Here is a 15,209-nt window from a genome sequence, read left to right as displayed (position 1 = left end):
AACAGTGTAAACGCGTATTTTAGTATTATTTCGTTTAAAATTTATTCCGAAAATCCTTATTTAATCCACACTTAGATTAAATGCGAAATAACGCATTCGATCGGTAAAATCGAATTGGAATTTTTGCGCTAAAACTGGGATTTACGGTTAACATTTTACCGCTTATCATTCGGCCGACAGTAATAGTAGAATTCGTTAATTTTAGAGCAATGCTCTAGCGACGATCGTAATTTGCGTTTAGATACATTATATTGTAAAAAAGCATTGTATCATAGGGAAAGGACAGTGGTCACAAACAGGATATATACTAACAATAAATCATTTCTAAGAACAGCGTAAAGAGATTGCATAGTGTCCGGTTGAGGGTCTTATCTAGTATGCTGTCATAAACATGCAAGGCAAGGCACGACTTGGATGCAAGCTTATCGAAACTTTCTCCGTACGGATGCTATATCAGAACGCTTTTGTGTGAATTTATTACTACTGAAAGGTTCTGGCTTTGTCGTGCGTGAGGATATTCTTGTCTGAAAAAACAATTCACAAATAAGGACACAAATTAAAGAATCGTATCTGACTCACCGGACGACAACCTCAGTCCTCAGTGCGGCAGTGTCCAAGTCAAAAATTTGGAATCTGGAAAAAAGGGCCATTGATTTAGAACAGCTGAGGAAACAATCATAATAATCATCAATCAGATTTTCATCAAAAATCATCATTTTATGCTCTCTGGCTCTCTTGAATTTCGTTTCAATCACAGTAATACCTAAAAATCTACTCTAGGGCGCTTCATATTTTCTAACTTTTTAACTGTTTCTAGCAATTGCCACATTGCTTCACGTGCTTCCTGTCCTATCATATTTTATTTTTTCTCCCGAAAGCCAGTCAACTTAATTTCTTGAAGACTTCCGTCATTTTCAGCAGAATTTTCCGTAGGTTTTTCAATCTATAAGGTTGATTTGCTTGAAAAAGTAAAATAGGAGCAAAGATTTTGGAGATCGATCTCGATAGTATGGTCCCAAGATCTTTGCTGCTGCTTCATTTGGATTCAGCAGAGGAGATTGTTTGAAAACATAGGATTTCTGTATCAAATGGAGGAGAATCAGGGACCATGCAAAACAAAAATTTCTATCAGTTTTAATTTAAAACCGCGCGCGACAAGCAGCTTGCAACGTCGCATATCAATGGCCAATTGCAAAACTAGGTATCTTTGTTCGAAAAAGTCGCAAGCTTCCTGTCATACTTTATTCGAACCGAATCAATTTTCAGAATAAGGGAGTTACGTGTGTCTATGGTTGGCTGCCACCTTTTTTTTCGTTTGGAGGCTTTCCAGTGTTGTCGAGTTTAGACTTTGTCCGGAGGTGGCTACCGCCCCCCATGATTTTTTCTTCCGAAAAACACTCAATTTGATTTTTTGAAGACTTTCTTCATTTTTTAGCGGAATTTTCTGTAGGTTTTTTAAGTTGACTTGCTTTCCCTCGAAAAAATAAAATAGGAGCAAAGGTTTTGAGGCACCGCAATGGAGTTAAGAAGTTTAGCACTTTGGCCATGGAAATGAAGATTAGTATTCTTCAACTTCCATCACCGTGCGCTCTTTCAAGAGGAACGCATATTATTCATAATGAGAAATAATAATAACAAAGGATATGATTCTACCCTTCTTTGTCTCGCTTTTCTGTCATTCGGAGAAGTGGATTTATATAAGGTTCTTAGGGATGATATCGGTTCTATTTTGACAGTAAAGTATACTTTTTTGTCAAAATTGAGCTCCAATCAGGCTTTGTGATCAGAAGAGACTAGAGAGAGCATGCGACTACTAATTGCAACGCACGGGAGATATTTTGGCCTACATGCAAAATTGAGGGCCAACCGCCGAGATGCCACTTTGGACATTTTCTCGAGGGAACCCGACAAAAATGCATTTTTAAATGAATATTGCAAGAATTTTGATCATCAGTATGCAAGAAGGAATTTTACTAGGGAAAATAATCTACTTTAATCTAACTAAAAATGGCCAATTTGTTACACAGTCGTTCTGAAACATTGACTTCCATTTTTTCCGACGAAATTATTTCGTTGCTGTAGACGCACTTACGTGCATAAAAAATTTTAAATTCTCAACTCGGAAAACCTCTCGGCCGTGAAGCTGGTTGCAAATGTGATCATATGCCGGAATCACACGCTGAATTTGGCAGCTGAATATGGAAGTCAACAGTCATCGCTCAACGGCTGAAATTTTACAAATTCGAGTTACATATATTTTCATCCAGATTGGCGTCAAATCTATTCGAATAGTTCAGACAGATCCTATATTAATTACTTAATACTATCTTGTAGGAGTAATTCTCTAATAAATTCAAAAAAAAAAAAAAAAAAAAAAAAAAAAAAGATCCTATATTATACGATGGTCGCTGAATGTGAGCCTCGTTGCTGAATTTTGCGCGGCACGTGCAAAATTCAGGCATCCGGCCTCGCTGACTTTCACATTCAAGCCGCATTCACCGCGTGATCCCGGCAATACGCACGATTGACCTTACGAGTGCGTACAGAAATCGATTTTTCTAGCAAACAGTGCGTGGCGTGCTTTGCGATATATCGATTGATCTGCCATTTAAACCTATGGAAAAGGATCGATAAATAGGGTGTTCGCAACGAATACCTTAATAATCGATTCTTTACCATAGCTTTAAATAGGAACTTATCGATAATCGATCATTCACGCCCCGCCACTGCTAGCAAACGAGACGTTTTGAGCGTAGGTAACTACAGCGCAACGTTACATAAATAACGTTACATGAAGGAAGTCCGCAACGTCCAAAACCGAGATACACGTGCCTGCAGTTTTATCGTTGATAATATTAATATTACATTGTTATTGTTTTCAAGATACTCAACCCACAGATTGATTTAATTGTGTGGTTGCTCGCAGGAGGAGCATTCATAAGAATAAATTACACCATTCATGAGTTATGACGCGTCGGCGAGTTGGATCGCGCTGCAAAGGGAGATCGCTTTACGAAATATCTAATTACTTTTAACGGACTGATCGTTCTAGCTATTGAAATATCGAAATAAATTGAAGTTGAGCACATGGAAACAAGATAATCCCAGCATATCGATCCCAGAATGTTTCTCCTTCTAATAAGCAGTTTTGGAAATTTTCCTGGTTTTTTTTTTTTTTTTTCGAGAAAATATCAAAATCGGAAGGGCAGAAAGGGCCTGTTTGAAGGGGACGAAAGGTATAGCATTAGATGCATCTGTTTTCATCGAATAGGCTGAGCGGAATCTTAGTAAAAAATAATTGATCATATTTCATTTGACTAATCCACCAGGGGCGTGGCATGAATTGCGATGTATCCATTGTTGTGCCATTTAAACCTACGGAAAAGGATCGATGAACAGGGTGTTCGCAGCGAACACCTTAATAATCGATTCTTAACCCTAGGTTTAAATAGCATAGCAATCGATACATTGCAATTCGCGCAACGCCACTGTAATCCGCATCGATTTGCGGAATGCATATTCGGTTCCTATTCTCACGAATCAATCTTACAAGGAAGAATTAGTAAAAATAGTGATGAGCACTTCTGAGGTGTAGAGAAATAATAATTTTTGAATTAATAATAAACTTTTGCGTATATTTCACTTAAGTTACGGCTTTAAGTTTTAAAAATGAAAAAACAAACGTATTCTGAAAGAATAAACAAAAATAATCATGTCGATAAAGTGGGGTGAACTTTTTTTTTCGCATACTATGGAATTCCCACGACGTGAAATTTTGCTTTCTAGTTCTGTCGTTGCCGACAATACCGCAGTCCGAACACGTCTGAGTCTGAGGCTTTTTAAAAATTCGGAACGTAACAGTTGGACGTATTTCTGCCAAACGAAACTATGTGCACTATGACGTGAGTCCTGTTATGCATATATTCTTATGGGTCTCAGGGGTCATATCTCAATGCACATAGTTCCGTTTGGCAGGAATTGTGTTTTGCTTTCTCTGCAGGTATCGGTATATTTTAGTTCCCATTTGTTTTCCTCATTAGTTCCACCAACTGCAAAGGACCTTCAATAAGTCTTGATCGGATCTAAATTATCAATTCTCTACACTGCAGCCGCCCAGTATAAATTATCTTCACCAGCCGCATAGCTCCGAGGATGATGAAATGCACGATGAGAAATTCATTGAGCATACGGGCAAAGGGTCCAATGCGATTAGAATCAAACCCTCGCTTCATTCGTTTCCTGAAATTATAACGGAGGATAACAACATTGTCTTCTTCTTTTTTATGGGGGGGGGGGGGGGGTACCTTCACCCAAAATGCACCGAGAAAAAAGAACACAGTTATTTCACGGTGATATTTAAAACACACAGTTATTTAAAAGCGGCTTTTTGTATGTATGTATTTCACGGTTACCACGCACTGGGAAAAAAAAACACAGTGGATCTAAGAGTCCAGACTCTTGAAAACATTGACAAGAAAAAATACTCTTGATTCAATCAGATTTAAGCTTAAATCAAAAGGAAGTCCGTTCAAATTAAGAGGTTTGGTTCTTGATTTAAGCAAAAATCCGACTGAATCAAGAGTATTTTTTCTTGTCGATGTTTTCAAGAGCCTGGACTCTAGATCCAATGTGTTTTTTTTTCCCCAGTGCGGTAGTGATGTCAAACGATAGTACGAACCGTGGATTTTGATGGTTATTATGACGAGCACGGTGATGTTACCGCGTTCACCGCAATATTACTGTGAGCACAAAAATGCTGCCATGCGCATGGTTTCACTACTATGCTCATCTTAATCATCAATAATTTTACCAAAATCCAAGGTTCTTACCGTGAAATCCCGTGTGACATTACTACCGTGGTAGCCGTGGAACGACCGTGTTTTTTTCTCTGTGTGGTTTCTGAAAATGAGCTTGCTTGTACCCCAAACCATCAAGGCCCGAATCCTGAGCCTTGTCAACGACATATCGCTGACCTGATATGAGTGCGAAACCGCGTAACTTTACCACAGCGTTTAAAATTCCACCCCTTTTTCAATTTTTCGAAGAAAATCGAGCCAACTTCACAGCTTAAAACTCACACGGAATTTTTTGCTGATAGAGAAGAAAAAGCAAAGAAGTCTTCAAGAAAGTACGTTGCCTAGTTCTTCAAAGGGAAAATAAGTATGAAAGGAGGTCTACGACGTCACAAACGGAGGTACGTGGTTCCGCACTTTAACTGGACTGCACTTTGCAATTTGGAACTATAAATTCTGGCTCTCCTGGAAAAACACTTACGTGCATAGGTATGCTAATGGCACTTACGTTGTTTTTAAACCGGGCAAGAATTTATAGTTCCAACTTGCAAAATGTAGTCCATCGATAAATACACAGTGCAAAATCAATAAATCAATAGTCTAAAGATTTCACAGAAGAAGATACATCGATTGGAAAAATCGAATAACACGTCTTCCGATTGCGACGTTTCAGAATTTCTGCTGTTTAATTGCTTTATACTTATTTTTTCCCCCTGACCGAAATCAACAGAGAATATCCTCTTCAGATAAGAGCAAATTGGACTACATTTTGCAATTTGGAACTATAAATTCTAGTCCGGTTTAAAAACAGCGTAAGTGCCATTAGTTTCCCTGTGCATATAAGTTCGTTTTTCCAGAAGAGCCAGAATTTATAGTTCCAAATTGCAAAATGCAGTCCAATTGATGAAGATTCCAAACAGGTATATTCGACGGATTTCCTAAGAACAAATAAAATAAGACAAGAAATTTGCAACATAGTAAATTTAAATACTGAGACTTTCGTCATCAACTGGTACTGGAGCAGGCCCGTTTTAGATACCTTTTTTTTCTTTCTCGATGCGCCGAGTGCGGAATTTCATGCCCCAGCTTCACCGCGTATACAGCGAAAAATGATGATTTATCTGAGACGGGCTCTTTAAAACTGATTCCCTAATTCAAGTTACAAGTGAAAAAAATGCACGTCGATTAATTTATATTTAATTTTATTTTGGACAGCTCAGGGCGGATTCTGAGGAATTTAATAGAAAAAGTGGAAGGAGGAAAGGGAAAGAAAGTACATCCAATGACGTTTAGATGAAATGGACTGCATTTTGCAATTTGGACTTATAAATTCTGGCTCATCTGAAAAAACACTTATGTGCGTAGGGGAATTAATGGCACATACGTTGTTTTTAAACCGGGCTAGAATTTATAGTTTCAAATTGCAAAATGTAGTCCAAATGTGATTTTGTTTAACTTCCTATCACATTCAGCATCATAATGGATGATTTTGCAGTGGGTAAATACTCTACAATGCGTCTTGCAATGGGCACAAAGACATATAAAGGAAGAAAAATTTCTACATGCCATGGTGACATTTTAAGTTTTCCTTCTGATGATATATTTTTAAGAGCAATGAACCAGGAGGCAATGCTACATTTTTTTTTTGCAAATTAAGTTTTCGAAGAAATAGAAAATTATCAGAAAATTAAGACAAATATACTCGACGTGTAAAAAGAAAAGGTAGGTTGTTTCCGGACCCGACTGCAAATTGACAGGACCTAGGCAGTGAACAGAAACTAAACTCTGTCTCACGAGCGACGATCCCTGGCCCGACGGTCATTTTTGCAGTCGACAGCAACACCGCTAATGACTTATGAACGAGGCATTTCAACGAAGAGACTCGAGGAGCCTTTTGTTGCTTAGAGATGAACGCGTCCTGCAGGCCCGTGACATAATTCTTCTCCCGTTGAGTAACCCGTATTAGTTGTAGGAGTACTATTATTTTTTTTTTTTTTTTTTTTTTTTTTAGAGAAAATGGACTTTTAACTGCATCAAACGACGCAGCATGAAAATTATACAACGAGCGAGAAGAATTGGCCCGAGGACCGAGGGCACCAGAGCTCAAAATAGAGAGCCCATGGAGCCGTGCTAAGGGAAAACGTCATATGGACCTTCAGGGGTTGCCAAATTTCCTTTGATAAAGTAAAAATTTACTAAAGAGGTTGAGAATATTTCTCTTGTTCGCACTTTAAACCTAAAATATCTGAAAATTTCAAGGAGATATGCAAAACTTTCTTCTAAAATAAGGGTTGCCACAGACTTTAGAAAATGGTATTTCCTGAAACCCCGAAACATTTTGAAGAAATTTTCGGACAGTTGAAGATATGCCAGATGGTTAAAAAGACATAATTAGAAATAGTTTTCTGTCAAAATTTGTTGCTTGGTACGTCAAACCCACTCTGCCGTGCTCAGGAAAAACGCCGAAAGAACCTTCAGGCGTTGCCGAAAATCCTTTCATAAAACACGAATTTCCTGGGAAACACATGAATATCTTTCTTTCAATTTTTCATATGAATTTGTTCGCAATTTCACCTAAATTCCTGATTGATTTCAAGGAATAATATTCATAATTTTCTTAAAAAATAAACATTTTATCGAAGGAAATTTGGCAACTCTCGAATGTTCATACGGCGTTCTTCCTTAGCACGACAGCATCCTAGGAGGCAAATGAGGGTGCTTATCAATTTTCCCTTGATATTTTTGACATTTTTGTCATTTTTCCGAACAATCCCAGGTTTTCCCTGACTTTTTAAAAGTCTCAGGCATCTCCCGGTTTTCCCTGACTGTGGCAACCCTCCAAAATGAACATTTTATCGGAGGAAATGGACCACTAGACAGGGTACGAATTTAAGCAATCTGATACATGTTTCTTAACCAGAATTTCACGTAGAACACGTTTCACACTACGAAAATTACCGAAATCAACTTCTAACGAAGATATTAACGTTTTTCTTTCACATTGGTTACGAGGAATTTGAACTGCCCGCTCATAAGAAACTCAAAACTCTACGTGAGTCAAATCGCCCACTACAACGGTTTCAGCAAGCTTCTCAATCGAGCAATGTTCATTTCCCACCATGTGTTGTTCAAACTATAATATGTAATTCGCTATAGCTGTGCCAAAGCGTTAAAATTGAGGTTGCCGGACTTTTAAATCGCAGATACCGTCATGATAACGTTTAGCGCGCGATGCGAATCACGTAGAGCATTGAGTTTTCATGAGCGGGTGGTTTGAATTTACGCATCAAGAATCATTAAATATCTTCGTAAGGAGTTAATTTCGGTAATTTTCGTTGTGTGCATTGTGTTTTACGTAAAATTTTGGTTAAGAAACATGTATCAGAATGCTGAAATTCGTACCTTATCTAGTGGTCCATTCGGGGACTCTGGAATGTTCATACGGCGTTTTTCCTTAACGCGGCAGCATACAGCTTACTCCTAGTCGTGCTGGGCCGAGCCACGAAGAATCGAGGGGAAAGGTTAGTAGGTACGTAAAAATGCATTATGATTCAAGGACGCGTGAGAGTATGAGAGTGCATCCAGGACAGAATTCCAGGTTCCTAACTTCCTACCCTGTTGACCTCGGTTGTTACAATCACCAGTGTGTGTGGTGGTGGGGGCGATGGCTAAGACCGAATTTGGTTCCCTTTTCAACGCAACCGCGACTCGGGATTGGGGTGATATTGAAGAGAGATAGTCAAGCCCACCAACGGTTGCCAAACCTCATTATTTTACGTTTCAAGAGGAAATGAGGCGATGGATAAATTACACTGGAAAAAAAAAAACACGTTGGATCTAGAGTTCAGACTCTTGAAAACATCGAGAAGAAAAAATACTCTTGATTCAATCAGATTTAAGCTTAAATCAAAAGGAGATCCGCTCTAATTAAGAGGCTTGGTTCTTGATTAAGCAAAAATCCGATCGAATCATGAGTATTTTTTCTTGTCGATGTTTTTAAGAGTCTGGACTTTAGATCAAATGTGTTTCTTTTTTCCAGTGTAATTGGGAATTTTATATAGTATCCGCGGCAGAAACAAACTCGGCAGAAGCCACCGAAATATGGAAAATTCTTCGAACAAGGCGCCCAAGCATTCTTAGGGTGCCCACCGGACTTTAAGGGAACTAATTCCCTGGTTATTGATTTTTTGGTTTTTCCCAGCCAAAGGTATAAATTCGTTATATTTTCCGATTAACGAAAAATTGACATGTAATAAAAAAGGAAAAAATGAAGCTAGGTTTTTCTATTTTGTAATTTTCGAAGTTATAATTTCTGAAAAAACTTTTATGGCAGTCGTAAAAATTTAAAAGAAAGAGAAAGCGTGCGAAGAGACTCGATTTTTAAATGGTGTTGTTAAAGCTAATTCAGCTTCAACCAGATATGTCTCCGTGGTAACAGAGTTCTATATAAATACGCATTGTAACGCTATAAACCCGTGTGAATAAAGTCATATCCACAGTATTATTATGAATATTATTATTATGAAGTTGAATAGTTATTCAATAGTTCTGATTGTTGCTAAATGTACGCAACAGGTGTCTGTATCAAAATGAGTGCTCAAAAACAACAGTTGCTGCGTTTCATAAACTGGACGGATTTAACATGAAATCAAGTTTAAATGGGACGTCACATGATTTTTTCTAATGTTTTACATTTCTTGCTAAAAAGAAGTATGCGAAAAAGGATAAAATAAAAAACTCAAATCCTATAAACATGGTTCCTTCATGGGGATAACACCGACCGACATGCTAGCTCTGAATCTATAGACAATGCAGGGTAGAGAAAACTTCAGAAAAATTACAGAAACTTTTCTTTTGAGGAACAATAAAGAAAACGAAAAACCTAGCAAGCTTTCATTTCGATTTTAAGGCCCTTAATATTCGGTACATTAAAATTAAAAATAGTCAATTTAAAAAAAAAAAAAAAAAAAAAAAAAAAAAAAAAAAACCATGATAAATTAAACGAAAAAATTATAATTAAATAGAATTCGCAATTTTTCATTTTTATTCATCAAATTTCAAAATAAGTCCGTGGTCAGTTTTGACTCACCGCGAATTTTCGATTTCAATTTCTTACACGTCACTTCAAAAGAGCGAAAAATTGCTATGTAGACTGCTGAGAAAAGTTCTTTACCCGAGAATGCACTGAATTGTCTCAGAGCCTTGAAAAGTTTTAACGCGGAGTCAGATGGGCTATTTAAGAAGTGGTTAAAGAAAAAAATTTGTGTTCCACCGTTTTGTTTTTTTTTTTTTTTTTTTTTTTTTTTCGGATTCAATAATACATAGTATTATTATCTGCTCATAGCGGACCTTGTATGGCAGCGACAAGACCTATTCGGATTGCATTTTGCAAAAAGGAACCAGAAGAATTGCGATGATGCTGAGATTGTGTATTTTCATCCTTTGCAATACAATTACTGTAACCATGACAAAATATGAAATTTACATTGTAATTTTTTCTTAAATTTACAGTTTTTAGCGAGTAGAATAGAAACTGTCAGTGGACAATCAGGTTTTCTTCCAAGACAAAAGGGCATAAATGGCCTGTTTAAAGGGGACGACAGGTATAGCATTAGATGCATCTGTTTTTATCGAATAGGCAGAGCGGAAATTTAATAAGAAATAATTGATCATTTTCATTCAGTGGCGTGGCGTGAATTGCGATGTAAAAGAAGTGCACAATCTTAGCAACACTGCAATGTTCCTGGTTCCTTTATGCAAAATGCAATCCATTTCATGGTCACCCATCTCTCGGCCCTTGCGAACATGATGATTATTACTCGGAAGAGCAGAGGTGTAGCTGAAGAAATCGCAACTTACTTCCCACTTCCCACTGGATGGTGATGTTTGAGTTCCTGCTGCTACTCTCCACTCGAAGGCAACGTGCACTTTGTGCTCGCATATTACATTGTTGCGAGGGAGTGCTTTGAACTCATTGCATACTACATTGTTGCAAGCAATTTGCGCCTGCATCGTTCTGACTCACAGTGTTCTTGACATGAATCTCGAAGTCCCGGCACCTTGGCAGTGAGCCACCTGACTCCTTTATCCTCAACGCCCGGCTTTGCAAGATTGCACTGTCATAAACTCATTAAAGACAACTCGGAACCGATTTTGCACCGGCGGGTCTGAAAGCATTTGACGCAACTTTTGCGCCAGGCCGGGACAGACTTTAGAGGAATGCAGGTATAAAAGCTACACTGAAAAAAAAAAAAAAGAATCTTAAATTTGCCGCCAAGACGTATTTCTTCTTCAATCAAGAATTTTGCTGGTTAATGTAAGCTACTTTTTTGCTTAACCCAAGCATTATTTTTCTTTAATCAAGAAAAAGCCAGCTTAAAGCAAGATAAAAAAAAAAAATTCTTGGCGGCAAATTCAAGAATTATCATGCTTGATCTAAGCTTCTTTTTTTTCAGTGATAACACCTTCAGTTGGAAAACTTACTTTAAAAATAATTTTTACACACGGATATGACGGATGCAGACGCGCTCAGCCTCCTGAATTTTCTGCTACCAAGCTGCTCTTTCCCTCTGCATTGAGATTTCTAGTTTTCTGAATTTTTTAACGCACGTTGGCTAAGAAATTCCAACTTACAGTAATTACAATAGGTGCTTAAAATTTCCGCAAAATTAGAAAACTAATAAAAGACTCTAAGCGATAGAAGAAATGATTCCCGGTTTCTGGAAAAGATTCCCTGATTTTTTTTGATTTTCCAGATGAATCCTGGGTTTCCCGGATTATTCCTCGATCCTAGACGCCATGGGTTTCAAATCCAATTGGTTGGTTCTAATGTAAAAAAAAAAAAAAAAAAAAAACATTAAAAAAATTCATCACGTTATATCATCAACGCTAATCACGTGTAAATTAGTCTTGCAGAGATATTGTGGTATAGGTCGTGTGTAGACCTTGAATTTATTGCCTGGAAGTCGAAAAGTCTCTGAACTGTTGAGATAGGTTAGTTTTGCTGCGAGCAGCTGTGCAATTACAGACATATTGAGATCGCGGTCACTGTCGCCGTTTGTTCAACGTAGGTATTATTGAGGTAGTTTATTTGGATTCGAAAGAACTGTACCATTGAATGTCTAGGCGGAATTATTGGTTCAACCTTGGACTGATATTGTCGGCGAATTTATTGAAAATTCACTCCGAGCGGATCCAGGGGAAAGGAGGAAGGGAATAAGAAACAGTCAGAAAAAAATTTGAAAAGGAAGTTGGCGGATACGTACTTCGAAATGAGCATTTCAAGCGTATCTGAAATTTAGATCAGTTCTCTTCACCTCATGAGCTCGGTTATACGAATCGAAGAATCGGTCAAAAAATCTGAAAGTTGAGTTTCACGGTCCGAATAGTTGGAATGACAAAGTTACCTTCATTTTGTGGACACGCAATTTTATTTTCTTGGAAGTCAAAATAGTTGTATCATGTATTTCGCGCCATTCTATTTTTCTACTCTGCGTTAAAGTCTCTGAGTCAGCCGAAAATAGTTAACGTTCTCCTTCATTTTGTGGATATGCAATTTTGGCTATTTGGAAGTCAAAATAGTTGTATCACCCATTACATCCCATCCACTTCTCTGCCCTGCATTGAAATCTCTGGGTCAGCGGGAAAGAGACCAAGCCCTTATTTGCTGTTGGGGACCCCAACAGCAAATAAAGGGATATGCGAGAAAGTTTTGTTGCTCCATAATTGTGACCGTGGAAGGGTATAGTATACCTCGTATTCCGGAAAAGAACCCAAAAAATTTGAGCTACGCGCGAAAAACGATCGCTGGAAGCGCCGTCAAAACTGTCGGTATACTTCAAGCATTGCGCCGGCGCTGTATTGTGTAATTGTTTAAAGTTGTCAACAGTTTAGGGCCAGAGAAAAAAAATTGGGAAAAATTTCCGCTGAGGCTCACTTTCTCCCGGAACGACTGTCTTCAGAAAATCTGTGTATGTTTTCCTCTAAAATTCTCAGGAGGTGTCGATTGAATTACAACTAAAATTCTATAAAAATAAAAAAAAATCATTCACGAGAGTATATAGAGGTAAAATGTTCTAGCGTAGCGATAGCCTTTCCAACACAAGTTTTCGTTCTTTGGTGCAATTTGCAATAACTGGTGCGATGGTGTAACGAATAGGGAAATTATGAGATGAGATGAAGGTCGAGCAAATAATTGAAAAATATAAGAAATTGTTAGATAAAGATCAATATCTGGGGCACAGTAATAATTGGTAATGAGTCGGTGCGAATAACCAGATGCAAGTCAGGATGCAATTACAAGACCTTCCTGATGCACCGCTGCCTTGAAGAGGGCCAATTGACCGTGGAGTGCGTATTGAGTGCATAATAGAATGAAAATGAAATGAAAGGACAAGACAGACTCCTTGTCGATATCTATCTGGATAGCTGGTAAGTGATTCAACCGTACACCGTAAGAGGGCAGTCTCAATATAAAACTACTGAGAAAGTTTGTGTTTAATTTAAACTTCATATCGAGAGAGGAAAGGATATCGCTACACAGGAACATACTACCTCTATCTACTCATAAGTTTTCCTGAAAATTCTTAATTCATCTAAGGAAATATGGCAAAGTCTGAAGGCTCATACGGCGTTTTTCCTTAGCAAATCAGTATGAAACAAGGTTGCAGGGTACCTCAGCGATGCGACATGTGGTTTACAAAGCGTTTTTAGTAGTGCTCAAATGCCTACTACGCCTCAGTAAGCATCTTTTATGACATTTGGGTGAATGAAAGTTTTTACTTGCGTCAAATCAGCGACTAAACTGACTTACATTGTACGATGGAATAGTGTTTACGGTATGCTGCATTTTCCTTGCGATACTTTAGAGGTTCGCAAATAATTAGAGGAGAGATTTAAAAAAAAAAATCAAAAACTGTTCATTTTCCGAAAGGATAAGATCGCATTGTTGATTTGACCTGCGTTGAGTTTAGCTTTTTCGCAAGCGAGAAGTTTGAATTCATTAATTCTAATGTAAACGAAAAACGTGGACTTTTAACCTAAGAGTACATTTCGGAAGTTTCCGAAATGTTCAACTTGTTTTGCGAGAAATTCTAATGAGGGAATAAGTCTCGAGGAAGTTTAAATCTTACCCTGTCCATAGACGTCCATTACATTATGGAAAGTAATTTTCATTCGAGCACCACAGATTCCCATCAAAGCAAATGTGCGATTCCATTCAGTCTCCTAAATGATCTTTACCTCATTGGACATGGCCGGCGCACAGTGGATCTAGTCAATGGGAGACAAAATTTGGAAACTTTAAAAGCTCATGACTCGTTTATACAACATTTTGAGGTTCTAAAGGTGGTTCCATTGATTTCCTCGTGAAATTTTCTTCTGGAGGCACCCCTTAAAAATTTAAAATGAGACGAATAAACATCGAAATTTTCACTTCAAGTCAAAAATTTCATGTCCGACCTTTCTGATTGACTCGATCCACTGTGCGGCAATTTTGAAATAATATTTAAAAATATGCCCCCTCCGAGCGGGGGAAACATCCACCTCGATGGACGCATATTGACATTTTTTCGCGATCATTATCACTCAGCAAATGGTTGCCGAAAAGGTTGTGAAAAGGTTGCCACGACGCTAATTTTGTGTTACAGACCTAAAGTTGTGGAAAGTTCTTCAGCCACATATTGCATCTATAATGATTAATAATAAAAAAAAGAGCCAAAAATGCATCTTTTTCATTTTTATTCACATTTATTACATTTTCCAAATTTCTTATTCCTTTTAATACTCATTTCATGCAGGCTACTTTTTTATTACATGCTGTCCACTGCCCAGAAATCTATACGGGTAAAATTGATTGAGCTTGTTCCAATTATGCTTGCTCCTATATTGTCATGCTACTGGACCTGCTGTATTGTCTTTTGTATTGGTCTGTATCGTGTATTTTTCCGACATGTGACCTAAAATCGTAGCCTTTTTTAAAATTGTATCCACCACTGTGCTGTAATAATGCTCTGAAGATGGGACGAGGTTCCCGAAATGCATTAGCAACCTGTTTAAACAATAAAAATAAGCATCTTGGGATTACTATTTTATCATTAATCATAAATAAAGTTGTGGCAACGTTTTCAGCGATGGTGCAATGACTTGCAGGCGGGTTATAATCGGCGAGCAATTTATTTCTTGTTCACTGGTCAAAACTCGGGATGCCTGGAACGCTCAATTTATTAGAGACCCGAGCTCGACTATTTCCTTCGTTGATTTTACCTGGAATCCTTGTTGTTGAGGGCGCCGCACCGCGTGCTCCTATTTCTCGACGAGCTTTGAAATAATGGCACTTCGCCGCTTTTCTCAAAGTGTATACTTTTTCATGTTGACATGAGTGGCTACATCTGAGTAGTGCCACTTCACGCTCGTTTT

At 37.9% G+C, this 15,209-nt stretch overlaps 1 protein-coding gene across 1 annotated transcript in view; it reads right to left on the bottom strand.

Moving 5' to 3' along the window:
* The window catches only part of unc-104 (kinesin family member unc-104), a 147,277-nt gene that overhangs the window by 98,262 nt on the left and 33,806 nt on the right, over positions 1-15,209 (bottom strand). The window contains exon 3 of the mRNA XM_072301746.1: positions 580-633. The gene's annotated coding sequence lies outside the window, so the exon portion shown is untranslated. The remainder of the gene's footprint in view (positions 1-579; positions 634-15,209) is intronic.

Source organism: Bemisia tabaci, chromosome 6 (genome assembly GCF_918797505.1).
Source record: "Bemisia tabaci chromosome 6, PGI_BMITA_v3".
Taxonomy (NCBI): Eukaryota; Metazoa; Arthropoda; class Insecta; order Hemiptera; family Aleyrodidae; genus Bemisia; species Bemisia tabaci.
The sequence above is the reverse complement of the archived record's forward strand: the minus strand, read 5'-3'. Positions and strand labels throughout refer to the sequence as shown.